The 15,575-nt window shown below is 41.5% G+C and overlaps 1 pseudogene across 1 annotated transcript; it reads left to right on the top strand.

Moving 5' to 3' along the window:
- Positions 1–5,628: 5,628 nt before the first annotated feature.
- LOC112634870 lies at positions 5,629–6,484 on the top strand (annotated as a pseudogene). The gene has a single exon (XR_003121839.1). The product of XR_003121839.1 is annotated as a 60S ribosomal protein L7a pseudogene (transcript).
- The last annotated feature ends 9,091 nt before the right edge of the window (positions 6,485–15,575 follow it).

The raw sequence follows: 15,575 nt of genomic DNA, 5'->3' as shown, positions 1-15,575 counted from the left end.
CAGCTTGGACCCTAAGGACATCATGGTATTCAGTCAATTCAAAACCCATTTATTGTGTTCCTAACATGTGCTGAGCACTGTGTTTAGATGCTAGAAATGGAGATATGATAATGATCCAATCCTTGCCCTAAAGAAAGTGGTCTGGTAAAGAGAGACAGCCATGAAAACAGGGTCCCTTGTGCTAATAGATTTCATGTACAGCCCTTTACGGATTTTAAATTAAAGCTGCCCATTCTTTCATTTGGGTTTCCTGAGCCCTTGCTGCTTACAGTGTGGTCCTCAGATCAGCAGCACAACCTTGAAGCTTGTTTAAAATGCAGAACCTTGGACGCCACCACAGACTGAATCAGATTACAGTTTCAGATGCCTCAATATAAATCAGGGCCTCCCAAACCCAGATAGGTTCAAAAATCACCTGGTGGTCCCATATTTGTTTTAAATGTCAGGGTAAATATTTTCAAGTGCCTATTCTTGGGCTTTACCCTTAGAAATTCTGGCATGTTAGGTTTGAAGTAGGACTGGAGATTTCTTTATAAGCACTCCAGATATTTCTGATACAGCTGATCTGTGGACTGGCATTTGGGAACTAGCCTCTAAATCTGTGGTTCTCAAATCTAGCTGAACATTAGTGTCACCTGAAGAGCTTTCAAAATTCTCGATGCCCGACCAACATTCTGAGCAATTAAATCAGGAACTAGGGGCTGGTGCTGAGGCATCAATACTTTTAAAGATCTTCTAGTGGGCAGTTAAGGTTGAAGACCACATTTTGAAACCACCATTACCAAAATTTTAACTACATAATAATCACTCGACACAACTCCCAGTCCCCACCTCTAGAAATTCTGTCAATTTAAGACTCCAATTTGAATAGCAATGCTCTAAGCAATACAATGGGGTCAGCAGAATCCTAGTAATACCAAATTAAGAAGGAGGCAGAGCTAGGGCTGAAACAACTTTCCTGGCCCTAAGCAGAGTACATGCTGCCTGCACACTTGTCAGGCAGTATACTGAGGGCTACACTGGGACTACCTGCATCCTTTGTGATGACAAATTGAAGTTCAGACTCATAGTTCAATAGCCTTAGTCCTTCTAGTCTTCTCGTGAGCTCAAGTTTCAATGGTTCATTCCTGTTTCGTTTTCTGGGGTCAAAGTCTCTATCTATATAGCTGGTTCAGAGTCTCACCTCCTCCAAAACAGAAGTATTTTTCTCACCCACACTGAGCTCAAGACATATGGCTTTCTTTCATTTTCTCAAATGCATTATCTTCCTTCTATTTCAGGACCCTTTGCCAGAAATGCTGTCCTCTCTCTCCCATTCCAAAGAGCTGTTCCCTTTTAAAAGACCCAGGGCCCAGGTTCCTCACCATACCAATAAATTTAGAACCTCCGGGGATTGGATCTAGGCACCAGTATTCCCTTTGCCAGAAATGCACAAGCTGTTCCCTTTGCCAGAAATGCTCTCCTCTCTCTCCAGTACTTCTTCAAGAAAGCCTTTTCTGAGACCCCCAAATGAAATCAGATTCTGCTATTGGATGCTTGTATAGCACCTTGTACCTTTCCTTCATCATGCTTGCTACAGTTTTGTTAAGCCTTATGTAAATATTTGAACAATTTCTCTAAACAAGTCTAATTAAGGCAGAAACCATATCTCTTTTGCTCAGAACTGCATTCCAGCCACTTGCATTGTGCACAGAACACAGTAGGGACTCAATAAATACTTGTAAATGTAAAGCACTCTTTCTACACATTGGAGGTCCTTACATATTCGCCCCATCAACCCAAGATGATAACTCATTTGCCTTAGACAGGTACCATTCTCATCCTAAGACACTCACTCTAGGCCCTGCTAAATCTTCTGGGCATCTGCCACCTCCCTGCTGGCTTACTACCCACTCCCAAATTTTAGACTCTGTCAGTCTACATGAGGCTCCCTGTCACTTCCAGGCATAGCTGTTACCATTCCCCATCTCCCACTCCAAACTGTCTGAGCCTCCATGGATCCTTTTTTTTTGGCAGAGGAGAGCACTCTGGCACTGACCTGACAGAGTTCCCCAGGTGTTTACTCTCCATTACACTATTAAGCAGGAAATACGATTACCACTGTTTTAAATATCTTGTGATCCTCACGTATAAAGCAGGAATAATAGTGCCTACCTCAAAGGACTGATGGAGAATTATATGAGATAACCTGCATTCACAGTACATTGCACAGTAAATATATATTTGGAATTTTTATTACTAGTAATAACTTCAAAAATCCCCACTGGACCCCACAAAATGTATTAGCGCTGCTGTTTGTACTTACTAAGATGATGGAAAGCTAATATGGATTTGACAATTTTAAATGAGCTCGCATTTTATTTGTTATGACAGTATTACAATCCAATAGTACATCTAGGAATGGAGAATAAAGCTTATTTCTACTTCAAGAAAATATATGACATAGCCGAGGATTAAGGTCCTTTGCACAATTCCATGCCCTAATCCTCCCACACTATGTCCTCCGCCTTCAGGTTGAGAAACACAGCTTGAGACTCTAAGCTGAAAGTAAATACTTTGGAAAATTTTATGCATCTGGTCTCTTCCCTCTCATCTGATTCTTTCTTTAAACACGTTCTGTCAAACAAGCCAGAATACCAGCCCTTTGATGCAGAAGCTGCTGCTGTCCAGGCATATAAAGATTGGGACTTTCAGCCCATCCATTTTGTGGCAGAGAACTTAAAAGATGTCAAGGCTGAGCTCCAGTGAGTGTGGGATGTGGTGGAGAGTGTGGGGAGGAAATCTCAGTGTGGCTTTAATCCCACCACAGAAGGCGTAGGCAGGCTTGAAAGGAGAATAGCTCATACCTCTATTCTTTCACTCAACAAATCTTTATTGAACACCCTACTAGGTGCCAGGAACTGAATATAGTACTACGGACTTCTAAGCAGTGTGACCTGAGGCAAGTTCACTTTCTTAAACCTCCAATTGTCCCCTGGGAAATGGAGATAAGAGGGTTGCAATTGGTCTTAACTAAGGGAATGGAGGCACAGGGACTGGCACATGATCAGTGTGCACCGAATGCTCATTCCTGAGCTGTTGTTCACATGTGAGCAAGGTGGCTGCCATGTTGCCATCAAGAAATTTCCAGGCAAATGGGACACAGAGAAAAGTACACAGGAAATTACAATAGCTCTTGATAAGAGTAACATAGGTGTGTGGAGCACACAGGGGCACCTAATTCAGACTTCCTGGAGGAAAAAAAAAACATTGAGGCATACATTGAGACATTAAAGGTGAGTGTCAGTTCCTCAGGTGAAGAGGGCAAACAGAGGCACATTCACTCCTCTCCTACAAAGAACACCCATTTCCAACAAAGGGACTAACCTTCACTGCACATTGGAATCACCCCAGGATCTTTAAAAAGTACTGGTACATAGTTCCCACCTGAGAGGTTCTAAATTAGTTGGTATGGTGAGAAGCATGGGTTCTGGGGCTTTTAAAAGCAGTCAGGGCTATAAGCCACTAGGTCTTTTCACAGCTAGGATGGGGCCTTTGCCCCAAGCATATCAGGCTTTTATCAGCCTGCCTCTCTTTCCCACCTAACCAGAGGTACCCAAATTGTTCTCTTTGGGGGAATCAATGGTAATCATTCTGCCATGATGGAGTCAATATTTCTCAGACTTTAAAGTGCATATAAATCACCCGGTCATCTTGTGAAAATGCAGGTTTCAATTCAGTCAGTCTGGGATGAAGCCTCGATTTTGTGTTTCTAACGAGCTCCCAGGTGATATTGATTCTACTGGACATCAAACTGGGATATGGCTAGCAAGGACTTTTATCTGAAGTTTTCCAGTATTTCAAAATTTGAAAGAGCATAATTTTAATTGCATAGAAAAGCATAACAGAGTAAATTCCAAATGAGTGCTGGAACTATAAAAGCAATAGAGTATGTTATGCCTATCCCTGTTCACATGATATGCTTTATTTTTTTGTAGGCTAGTTACTAGGAAGTTGGCAATAAAATGCACAGTTATGCAACAAACTAGGTTTGGGCAATTGGTTTTTGTTAGAAAAGTAAAAATATATGTTCTCAGAGAGCTCCCTATAGAATGTCTTGGAAACCACTGAAGAGGAAGAAGTCACAGATAAAGCCACATAGAGAAGAATATAGCATAATTATTGAAAATTTTGTCTCTGAATTCAGACTCCTTGGGTTTAAGACTGATTTCTACCATTTTTTGCTGTGTATCCTGGGATAAGGTAATAAACCTCTCTGTGCTTCTTTTCCTCACTTATTAAATAAACAGAATAACCTATTTCCTTGAGTCATTGTGAAGATTAAATGAAATAAATGCAAAGAGCTGAGAAAAGTGTGTCTCTAGAGGATAATATATGATCAGTAAAAGCTAGCCATGATTTCCTCACTTAGCCTGGGATATATTTGCACATTGATTAGGTCGTAACCCTGTGACTTTTATGAATTCACTGCTGGCTCACCCAGTCTTTGAGATAGCACTCTGCCCAAACACCCCTGTATTGTAGCTGCTTCCCTAACTCTCCTAAGCATAGACTCTTCAACTCAATGCTATGTAGTTATTCATTCAGCTACTACTATGTGCCCACCACCTACCAATCACTGTGCCAAGTTCCAGGCTAATGAAAGACACATCTTTTGCCCTCAAAACTTACAGGTAGGAAAGGTGAAACCTTTGCAAATAAAACAATAACAAGAATAATAACAATGATTACTTGTGATTAGAGGTAAAGACAGAAATAGACCTGAGGTTGGAGGATCATGGAGCAGCTTCTCATTCTATCTTATTTAGGATGGCCTTTGGTTCTCAAATTCAGAACTGCAACAATGCTTTATTATAAATGTTTGCCATTTGACCTGTAAGCTCCTCTTATTTGCAGTTTTGGGTTATGTAAAATTAAATAATGTCAAATTTCACTGATATCATACCATTGAAATCCTACATTTTCAACCAACTGAAAATGACAGATACAAGTTAAGACACACTATCAGAACATAATTTTGTCACTGTCATCTAAGTCAGGGGTAAGCAAACTTTTTCTGTAAAGGGTCAGATGGTAAATATTTTAGGCTTTGTGGGTCTTGCAGTTTGTCACAATTACTCGACTGTATCATTGTAGTGCAAAACCAAACATAGACAACCTATAAATCATGTGGCTGTGTTCCAGTAAAACTTTATTTACAAAAATAGGCAGCAGATCTACAAATCTTAGTTTAGAGACCACCCTCCCCATCGAAGTGCCCATTTTCATTTGACACTTTCTTTACTCAAACATTCAAGACAAAATGATCCCACATCTTCAAAGATGTAACAATCTCACTGTCTTATTTGCATTTTTCATTTATTCATGAAATGCTTGCTTATATGCGATCTATAAGATGCATTGTCAAAAAAGCGGTATTTATATCTTTATTTTTAAGGCTAAAGTTTTATGTAATGCATATGGCTGTTTTCTACAGTGACCAGAAAAGCTGCAGAAGGAAAACTCTAAAGATTGTATAAGAATTCATTATTTTTAGAAACTTAAATGAGAAAGCCAGAGAGATCACTTACACTAACAGACACAGTGGTTAAGAATGTGAACTTGCTCTCTCTCCTCCTGCCGCCCAAGATGCCGAAAGGAAAGAAGGCCAAGGGAAAGAAGGTGGCTCCAGCTCTTGCTGTCGTGAAAAAGCAGGAGGCCAAGAAAGTGGTGAATCCCCGTTTGAGAAAAGACCTAAGAATTTTGGCATTGGACAGGACATCCAGCCCAAAAGAGACCTCACCCGCTTTGTGAAATGGCCCCGCTCTATCAGGTTGCAGCGGCAGAGAGCCATCCTCTATAAGTGGCTGAAAGTACCTCCTGCTATTAACCAGTTCACCCAGGCCCTGGACTGCCAAACAGCTACTCAGCTGCTTAAGCTGGTCCACAAGTACAGGCCAGAGACGAAGCAAGAGAAGAAGCAGAGGCTGTTGGCCCGGGCTGAGAAGAAAGCTGCTGGCAAAGGGGACGTCCCCACTAAGAGACCACTTGTCCTTCGAGCAGGAGTTAACACCATCACCACCTTGGTGGAGAACAAGAAAGCTCAGCTGGTGGTGATTGCACACGACGTGGATCCCATCGAGCTGGCTGTCTTCTTGCCTGCCCTGTGTCGTAAAATGGGGGTTCCTTATTGCATTATCAAGGGGAAGGCAAGACTGGGCCGTCTAGTCCACAGGAAGACCTGCACCACTGCCGCCTTCACACAGGTGAACTCGGAAGACAAAGGCGCTTTGGCTAAGCTGGTGGAAGCTATCAGGACCAATGACAACGACAGATACGATGAGATCCGCTGTCACTGGGGCGGCAATGTCCTGGGTCCCAAGTCTGTGGCTCGTATCGCCAAGCTCGAAAAGGCAAAGGCTAAAGAACTTGCCACTAAACTGGGTTAAATGTACACTATTGAGTTTTCCGTACATAAAAATAATTAAAATACAAATTTTCCGTAAAAAAAAAAAAAAAAAAAAGAATGTGAACTCTTGCTGTACTACACAGGGTCAAGTCCTGGCTCCACTATTTACTAGCATGTGACTTTGGATTGTCCTTAAACATTTATTGTCTCAATTATTCCTCTATAAAATGGGGCTATTAAAAGTTCTTCATAAGGTTATGGTGAAGATTGAATCAGATGACCAGTGTAATATTAATAGAACAGGGTACCCAATAAGCACTTAACAAATGTAGCTATTGCTTTTGTTCTTTTCACTTTTGCTTGTGGAAGGCAACCTTACCTTGTGCTTGCCTTACTTTTTCTGCCAGGAAATGTGCTCTGAAGATCAAGAGGTCCTTCTCAGCAGGCTACAATCTGATCAGCTGCAGCATAGATGTGTTGGACTCACCCCAAAGAGTCAAGATGGTCTTCAATGAAATGAGAGCAAATTTGTAACTCTGCTTTGACCTTGAGAAAGTTTCCTAAGCTTCAGCTACATATCTTGGGGTAGCTTTTATCTACTCTGGGATTTTTCCAAGACTGTTATATGAATCATGAGAAGGTTTCTTAGGCTGTCATCACCATGTTTAAAAGCAAGAGTATTTGGTGGCTATTCCTACATGATTATTTTTTCCTTTGCTGATTCCACTTTGTTTCTATTCTCATTGTCATCTCTACTGAGATATGTTTTGTGGTTGGAGCCAAAGTCTCTCATATATATGCATTTGGTAAAGGCCCAGAAGTCCTCTATTTTTGACCTTCTCCAATTTTTCAGCAATCACTATGCCTTGTAGACTTGTGCCAGCTTAGAATACTGTGTAGAGTCAGTCTTGGACAGTTGTCCAACAGGCTATCAAAGGGCACTCCAGATTTGCTGGATAGATGGACTTTTAATTAAGCTGTATGTACCAAGGTGTCTGAAAACTTTGAAGCAAGAGAAAATTATGTGTAAATTACCTAACTTCATGTCTGGCATGTTCTAGGACAACACTGTTGAATAGAACTTTATGTAATAATGGAAATATTGTATATTTGTGCTACCCACTACGGTAGCCACAGCCCCATGTGACTCTTGAGCACTTGAAATGTAGCTCTTGCGAGGAAGGAACTAAAGAATTAATGTAATCTCTTTTAATTTATTGGCCACAGTGCAGTTATAGGACAGGTTGCATGTGTTCTGTAATTCTTGCAAGTCTTGTCAAAGCAAGTAGTACAGGTTGAGTCTCCCTTATCTGAAATGTTGAGACTAAAGGTCTTTCAGATTTCCATTTTTTTTCCAGATTTTGGAATATTTGCATATACATAATGTGATATCTTGGAATGGGATCCAACTCTAAACACGAAATTCATTTATGTTTCACATGGACCTTATACAACTATCCTGAAGGTAATTTATACAGTATTTCTTAATAATTTTGTACATGAACTGAAGTTTGTTTTAGTACTTATGCATGGAATTTTCCACTTGTGGTGAAATGTTTGTGTTCTTAAAGTTTCATATTTTGGAGCATTTCAGATTTTGGATTTCGGGGTTAGGGATATTCAACCTGTATACACTTAACTGCTTTATAGAAAAAGGACAAAAATCTCAGAAAAGTGGAGAAATTTTCAATGGTTCACCGAACTAGCAAGTTGCACATGGTCAGGAAGGGATTTACACTCTTCTGTCTCTGAAGCCACACCAAGGGGGTTTTCTTCCACATCACACTACATAGTACTGTGCTGCAGCATTATATTACTATAATTCTTTTGAAATTACCATAACGTCAACTAAATGTTGTTATATGCTGGTAGACTATTGTCTCCAGAGAACGAATTGGACGAATTGACTTGTGCCTAGGGAGAGAATTTGCAACTGCCTATGGAAAACCTGGTATTCCTTCCCCCTTGAAGACACTTCAGAGTAGGTTGTACCTCTCCCTTTCCTTACCACTGTGACAATGGACTATGATCTCAAAAGAACAGCCAGATATCACAGCAAGCTGGTAGTTTGGGGACAGCAGTGCACTTCTTTTGCAAACTTATACCAAATTGATTTCCCAACACATGTTTATAGATGTGCTCTCCTGAGCTCCACACACAGAGAACCATTTCCCTTTTGAACAGCTTGTCTGGTTACATCTTGTAGTAATTTATCTGTGTGCTCTCTGCCAACTAGTTTGTAGGGAAAACATGTTTGATGTGTAACAATAGATCGTTTGGGGATAAATCAAACTCTTAATGAAGTCCTGCTTCTCTTCAGCCAGGCATTTCACTCTGAAGAGCCTCTCTGAGGTGCTAGTGGATTGAGGAAAGGGAACGTAGGTGCCCCAGTCTGCGAGACAAGTAGACACATGGAAAGCCGGGTTTCTCCAAGACAAGACTAAAGACACAGCATCCCTGGGGTCCCTTCTCATGGAGTCCAACTAAAACCACTGAAGTTGGATTGGAGACTAGAGCCTGGAGACAGTTCAGATTAGACCTATGTTTGGAAGAAATGAGAGATCTATTTTGCCCAAAGCCTCACACTTTCCTTGGAGGGGAGCCATGACCGCCCACACACCCTTGTCTTTCCCAGTTCCTGTAGGGAAAAGGAAAGTTACAAGGAGATAGAAAGTAAAAAGAAAAGAGGGAACGGAGGGGGAAGAAACAAGAATGAGCTGAAAAGAAAAGCTGAAAGGAAAGAGAAATGAAGTGGGAAGTGAGCAAGAAGGAAGGGAGAAAGAAAGAAGGAATACATCAGAAGTTTCAGTTTACAACCCTGTGTATCCTAAACATTGTTACTAACAAGTTCTGACTGAGTTCCTGCCATGTGCCAGACCCCATTGCCAGACAGGATGCTAGGTGTTTTCAACCACTGCTAAGGACTAAGTGAGACTTCAAGAGCTTGAGATAACAGTAGTTCAATTCCTGCAAAGCCCTTACCTGGACAATCTACACCACATAGATGCCACCAAGAAAGTATACTATCTGTCTTATAACCATTTTACTCTGGATATCCAGAAGTGGAGGGATCAGAGACTGAACAGTGGAGAGAAAGGGCACCACTGAGCATCAGCTGATATAAAGTGTATAATCATATCGGTCTGTCCTCGTTTGAGGACATGCATCAGCCATAGATATGCTTAAATGCCAAGTAAAACATATCTTGTGCTTTGAGTCTGAACTCATGAACTCCCCCCGGGAGCCTTTGCAGGGACTGGTATATGCTTTTCCCTGAGTTGGGGGTGCATTTAAAGCTAAATTCTGTGATTGTTTTCTGAGGAGAAAAATGAGCTGTGCTGGTGCTTTTCTTTAGTGAATGAGGAACTCTTTCATCAACTAAACCCTTTTCCCCAGTCTTCTCTGGCTCCCACTGCCTCCAGGATCAAGTTCAAACCCTTTGTCCTGCAATCCAAGGCCTTCCACAGGCCGGCTCCAGACAGCCTTATCAACAGTGTTTTTCCAGCCCTCTCCACTGTGAATGATCAATCCAGTAAGGCTTGTCTACTCACACTCCCTCTCCCCGAGCACACAATACTGCCCCTGAATTCGCCTTCCTATGCCTTTGTTCCCATGGTTCCTTTCAACTAGGAGGCTCTTGCTGCATCTCACCCTCTTCTAAAATGTAAACAAAAGCTTCAAAGCCCCATTGAAGGCCGGTCCCCTTGGGAAGAATTCCAAATCCATGGTGACCTCTTCTTCCTCTGACCCTTCTCGATATCCAGTGTTGGTGCTACGGTGGTGGGGGCAATAGGATGTCATCCAGCAATGCCCCCGGGTCCCTATGAAAGAGGTTATTCTCTCTGTCCTGCTGTGCTTCCAGATCTCTTATATTCTTTTTTTCCTGTCTCCTTTCTTCATGTCTATCAACATTGTCCTGTTGTCTGTGTCTCCTGGTAAATTGTTCTCCATCTATCATTGCCTCTCCTCATTGCTAGGAAGCCAGATGACCAAGCAGCCCCCTAACCCCTGTTAAAGAGAATAACTTCCTCCTCTCTCTCCCCTAAGGACTCTGAGGATCTGCAACTATTTACTGTACTGTTTCATTCTGCAATATGAATAGCAATTCATAGACATTTTCTGTCTTCCAAATTAGATTGTAAGCCTCTTGAGTGCAGGAAATTGGGTCATCTTTGTTTCCCTCTCAGTCTTTACCATATTGGATCATATATAGATGATGCTCAATAAATGCTTATGAAATGTATTTTCATAATTATTGTATTTCCCAACTGTGCCTTAAATATAGGCAGATATGCTGAGCGAATGCTTAGAGAGCCTTCTGATGAGCGAAAGCATTTCTGGAGAAATAGGAAACATCTGAAATATTTAGGGTATAAGTCTTCTCTCCCCTGTGCATAGGATTCATTCTCAGATAATCTTAGTTCTCATATTGGAATGGTTCCCTTAAGGAAATTCAGGGTATTATTTCCCTAAGAAGAAGAGTGGATATAGGATGACTGGGGCAATTTTTTTCTAAGTCAGGTACATCCAATAATTGGAAACCAAGTCCATCGGCTTTCACCAGAGCTAGAATTGAGAATGAACTCAAGGGGACAAAGCTGTGCTCTCAGCCTTCCAGGGCAACCTTGTGTCTTATCACTTGCTCTTTCAGTGCATGAAGTCCATTTTCCCCTCTCCAAGGATTTTCTCTACCACCCAGCTCAGCTTGCATAGGGCTTTGACTTGCTGTGATGCTAAGTGCATTTTGCAATGTCTCCAATGTTCTCCGTCACTAACTAGAAACAGTTGCTCAGCTTTCTAATTCCAAACTCTGAGCAAAGAATGTGATTATCCTTGTTCACTCTTTCTTGTCAGGCCAGAAGTCCCTGGCAAGCTTCAGGATGGGCCACCTCTGATGCCGGCACCATTTCTGGTGAAGTCAACCCAGGGTGAGAAGTGGAGAGGTGGAGTGAGAGGTAACATCATGAAAAATACAACTGCCCAAGCCCATCCCACCAGCAGAGCCTAGGAACAGGTATGATCATGATTCCCCTTTCATGCAACCTGTTTATGAAGACAGACACTTTTATAATGGTAGAAAACACAAACTCCTAAAGGGATTAGACAAGCAATACGCACGAGTGAAACAGTTCTGGTGTAAGGCAATGGGAGATGGTGGCTCCAATAAATTGTTAATGTGTTGACATGTTGCCATATCTTTCAGTTTTTAAAGAGATGCTGTTAAGTATGGATTTTATTGTAAAGTTTCTGAGTTTTAAAACAATTGTGCAAGCCAAACCAAACCTGTCTGTGGGCCGTATTAGTCCTGCAGGATGTCAGTTTTCAGGCCCTACTTTAAAAATTGTTATACAAGGCAGATATCCTAAAAGTAAGGCAAATGACATATGGGCAGTGGGCTCATTATTGTAATTCATGTTTTCATCATATATCATTTGCATATTAATCCCTCACTAAGTATTTATTGGCTAACTTTTTTTTTTTTTTTTTTGAGACGGAGTCTCGCTGTGCTCCCAGGCTGGAGTGCAGTGGCGTGATCTCGGCTCACTGCAAGCTCCGCCTCCCAGGTTCACTCAATTCTCCCGCCTCAGCCTCCCAAGTAGCTGAGACTACAGGCGCCCGCCACCACGCCCGGCTAGTTTTTTGTATTTTTAGTAGAGACGGGGTTTCACCATGTTAGCCAGGATAGTCTCGATCTCCTGACCTCGTGATCCACCCGCCTCGGCCTCCCAAAGTGCTGGGATTACAGGCTTGAGCCACCGCGCCCGGCTGGCTAACTTTTTTTAGATTATTTTATTTTATTTTATTTTTGAGACGGAGTCTCGCTCTGTCACCCAGGCTGGAGTGCAGTAGTGCGATCTCGGCTCATTGCATGCTCCACCTCCTGGGTTCACCCAATTCTCCCGCTTCAGCCTCCCAAGTAGCTGAGACTACAGGTGCCCACCACAATGCCTGGCTAATTTTGTTTCTGTACTTTTAGTAGAGACAGGGTTTCACCGTGTTAGCCAGGATGGTGTCAATCTCCTGACCTTGTGATCCACCTGCTAGGCTTCCCAAAGTGCTGGGATTACAGGCGTGAGCCACTGCACCTGGCCTTGGCTAACTTATTAAAATAAATTATTTGCTTTGGATTATTTTGAGATGTGTATTTGCATTTTCGTCATTTCAGAGCTCCTGCAACTTCTTGCCCAAGCTCAAGTGATACTATCTTTACCCAACTAGGAGAAGACAAGACTCCAGGGAGATTTTAGCCTAAGGCCTCATAAAAGATCACTTTTGGGAGATGATCTGTCATTAATGACCTTTCCTCTGGTTTCTCAAAGACCACCCAGGCCTCTGGCTCGAAGACAAAGCCAGGACTAAGCCAGCAGGGTAATCGGAAAAAACCCAAACCCTCATGCCTTGGGAGCTGTAGAAGGTAGATTTTGCAAGGTTGGTTGCAAAAGCCAGAACAAACAGGCACGTATATATTCAGGGGAAGGTGGTGAATAGACGGAGAGTGGAAACATGTGATCACCAAGTTCACCAAGTTATTCACAAGATTGACCATGCCTTGTTGAGAAATCTCCACAATACTCAATGGTTAGGGCAAGTTGCCAGATGCAATGAGTGTTGGCTGTTTCTCCCAATCAAGAATAATCCTACCCCACAGGGTTGAGTGATGCTTAAACACCTCTCCAAGGGGAAGATGAATGTGGCCCATGGGCTGTTTCTTACAGAGGTACATGATTTGGGAAGAACCAGTGTCATTTCCATTTGCCAAACATTATACCACATGATTGGGGGAGAAAAGAAATCCCCAAATGTCAGTTGAATGTTTTATCCCAGAGATGAGTTTTGAGAAATAGAGACAATGCAAACCTAGCCTAGAAATACCTATGACTGGGGTCTTCTCCCTTCTTTTTAAAATGCCATGTGTTTGTGTGTGTGTGTGTGTGTTTGTATGTGTGCATGTGCATACATGTGTGCATGCCTGTGTGTTTTCTTGAAGTAGGATATTTTTATAGAAAAAAAATTTGTTAAGTGTATTGATGAATAAATTATCACAAAATGAACATATTCATATAATCACCACCCAGGTTAAGAAATAGAATATTATCAGTACTCCATAAGCCCCCCTACCATGCCACTCCTAGGTTTTCGCCCCCTCCAATTCCCCAAAGATAGCCATATCTTGGTTTCTAACACCATAGTTTAGTTTTATCTGTTTTTCAACTTCATATAAAGTAAAACATATTGAACATACTTTCTGTATCTACTTTTTGCAATAATTATTATACAGTAATTGATTGCAATAATTGATTAATATTATACAGTAGTAACTGTATAATATTTCATCATAAGAATATAGCACATTCTTATAATGAAATAATACATTTTTATTCTACTATTGATGAAAATCTAATTTATTTCCAGCTTGGTGCCATTATACATAATGCTGCCATGAAATTCTTGCTCAGACTTTAGGTGACCTTAGAAATGTAGGAATTTCTGTTTGATCTATATCTAGGAGTAAAATTCTTGTGTCATAGGGAAGACATATTTCAACACGGATAGGCACCATAAAAGAATTGTCCAAAGTGGTTGTACCAATTTATACCAATGAGTGAGAATTCCTATTGGGTTTTGCATTTTCACCAGCACTTGTATTGTTGGGCTTTTTAACTTTAGCCATTCTGATGCATGTTTTCATCCAGCAGTTAGAAACACAGCAATTTTTTAGGTTTATTATACTATGCAAACTTCTGGTTGCATGTGACTTTGCTGTCACTTGAGTATAGAACCAATATTTTAAAAATCTTTTATTATAATATTTTTAGTGTACCCATATAGATGACGTTTATACAGCATTTCAAACAATATCCCGCCTTAAATTGAATCTGAAAAAATGCAGAACCAATCTTCATACCCTTGTTTATGTGCCCCACCACCACCCAGCGCTCTTCCCACCATCTTTTACCCTTTTAGAACTCTCTCATTCTGCAGGACTGAGCTCCATCCCCTAACCATGCCCCCTACAACCTCCCCACCCCCACTAGCCAAGCCTTCTTTGATTACATCATCCCTTATTGATTGCTCGCTCTTTGCAATTTCTATAGCACCTTCAGTGTTTTTCAGGCTTTTCTGAAGTATTTGTAAAATTACAAACTACTAGGCCTCATTCTGGGAGACAGTCCTTGGAAGTGTTCTGGTGTACAAGTACCCCAGGTGATTGTGATCACTGGGGAAATCTGATGAATATCCAATGCCACAGAATTTAAGAGAAATAGATAAAAGTAGTCCCAAATTATGACCACTCCAGTTAAGAACAATTTCTAAATATGACTGGTTACTTACCAGTTCCACCAAATCTCCACCTCCTGCCATTCTCATGCCTTCCCCAGACCCTACCCCAAGAACTGCAGAAGATGCAGATCCTAGAGACTTCACCTATTAACCAACCCATTGGAAAGTAAATAATACAGCCTTGGTACTCAAAGTGTGGTCCCTGGACTGCAGCATCAGTACCACCTGGAAACTTGCTAAAAAGGCAGAACCTCAGGTCCATTCCAGACTTACTGAACCAGCATCTGAAGTTTATCAAGATCTCCAGGTGATTCATATCTACCTTAACATTTGAGAAGCACTACTTTATTATGTGTTCGTAGAGAACTACTAGATGGTCTGGGGATCCCAGTACCTAAGCAACATAGAAATGGCATGAGCTTTGGAATCAGACAGTCATTAGTTTGAATCTCAGTTATGTGGCTGGCATGAGCTTCGGAATAAAATGGTCTTTAGTTTGAGTCCCAGCTGTGTGACTGGCAGAAAAGGTACTTAATTTCCATATCATCAAAAGTCATCGGCAAAATGGGGACAATAATTTCTACCACATGGGGATGGCATAAGAGTTAATGAGGTCACCTAAATAAAGTATCTGCTTCACAATAGGTGCTCACTCACTAATGGCAATTTGCTTTTCATAATGCCTGGCACACAACGAGTGCTCCAAATGCTATTACAGGTGCTGGTCTTGGAGGAGGTGGTCTAGATATCATTATTATTATTATTATTATTGTTATTATTATATTTTGAGATGGAGTCTTGCTATGTCACCCAGGCTGGAGTGCAGCAGCATGATCTCAGCTCACTGCAGCTCCCAGACTCAAGTGATTCTCTTGCCTCAGCCTCCGGAGTAGCTGGGATTACA

This window comes from Theropithecus gelada, chromosome 11 (assembly GCF_003255815.1).
Source record: "Theropithecus gelada isolate Dixy chromosome 11, Tgel_1.0, whole genome shotgun sequence".
Classification (NCBI taxonomy): Eukaryota; Metazoa; Chordata; class Mammalia; order Primates; family Cercopithecidae; genus Theropithecus; species Theropithecus gelada.
The sequence above is the reverse complement of the archived record's forward strand: the minus strand, read 5'-3'. Positions and strand labels throughout refer to the sequence as shown.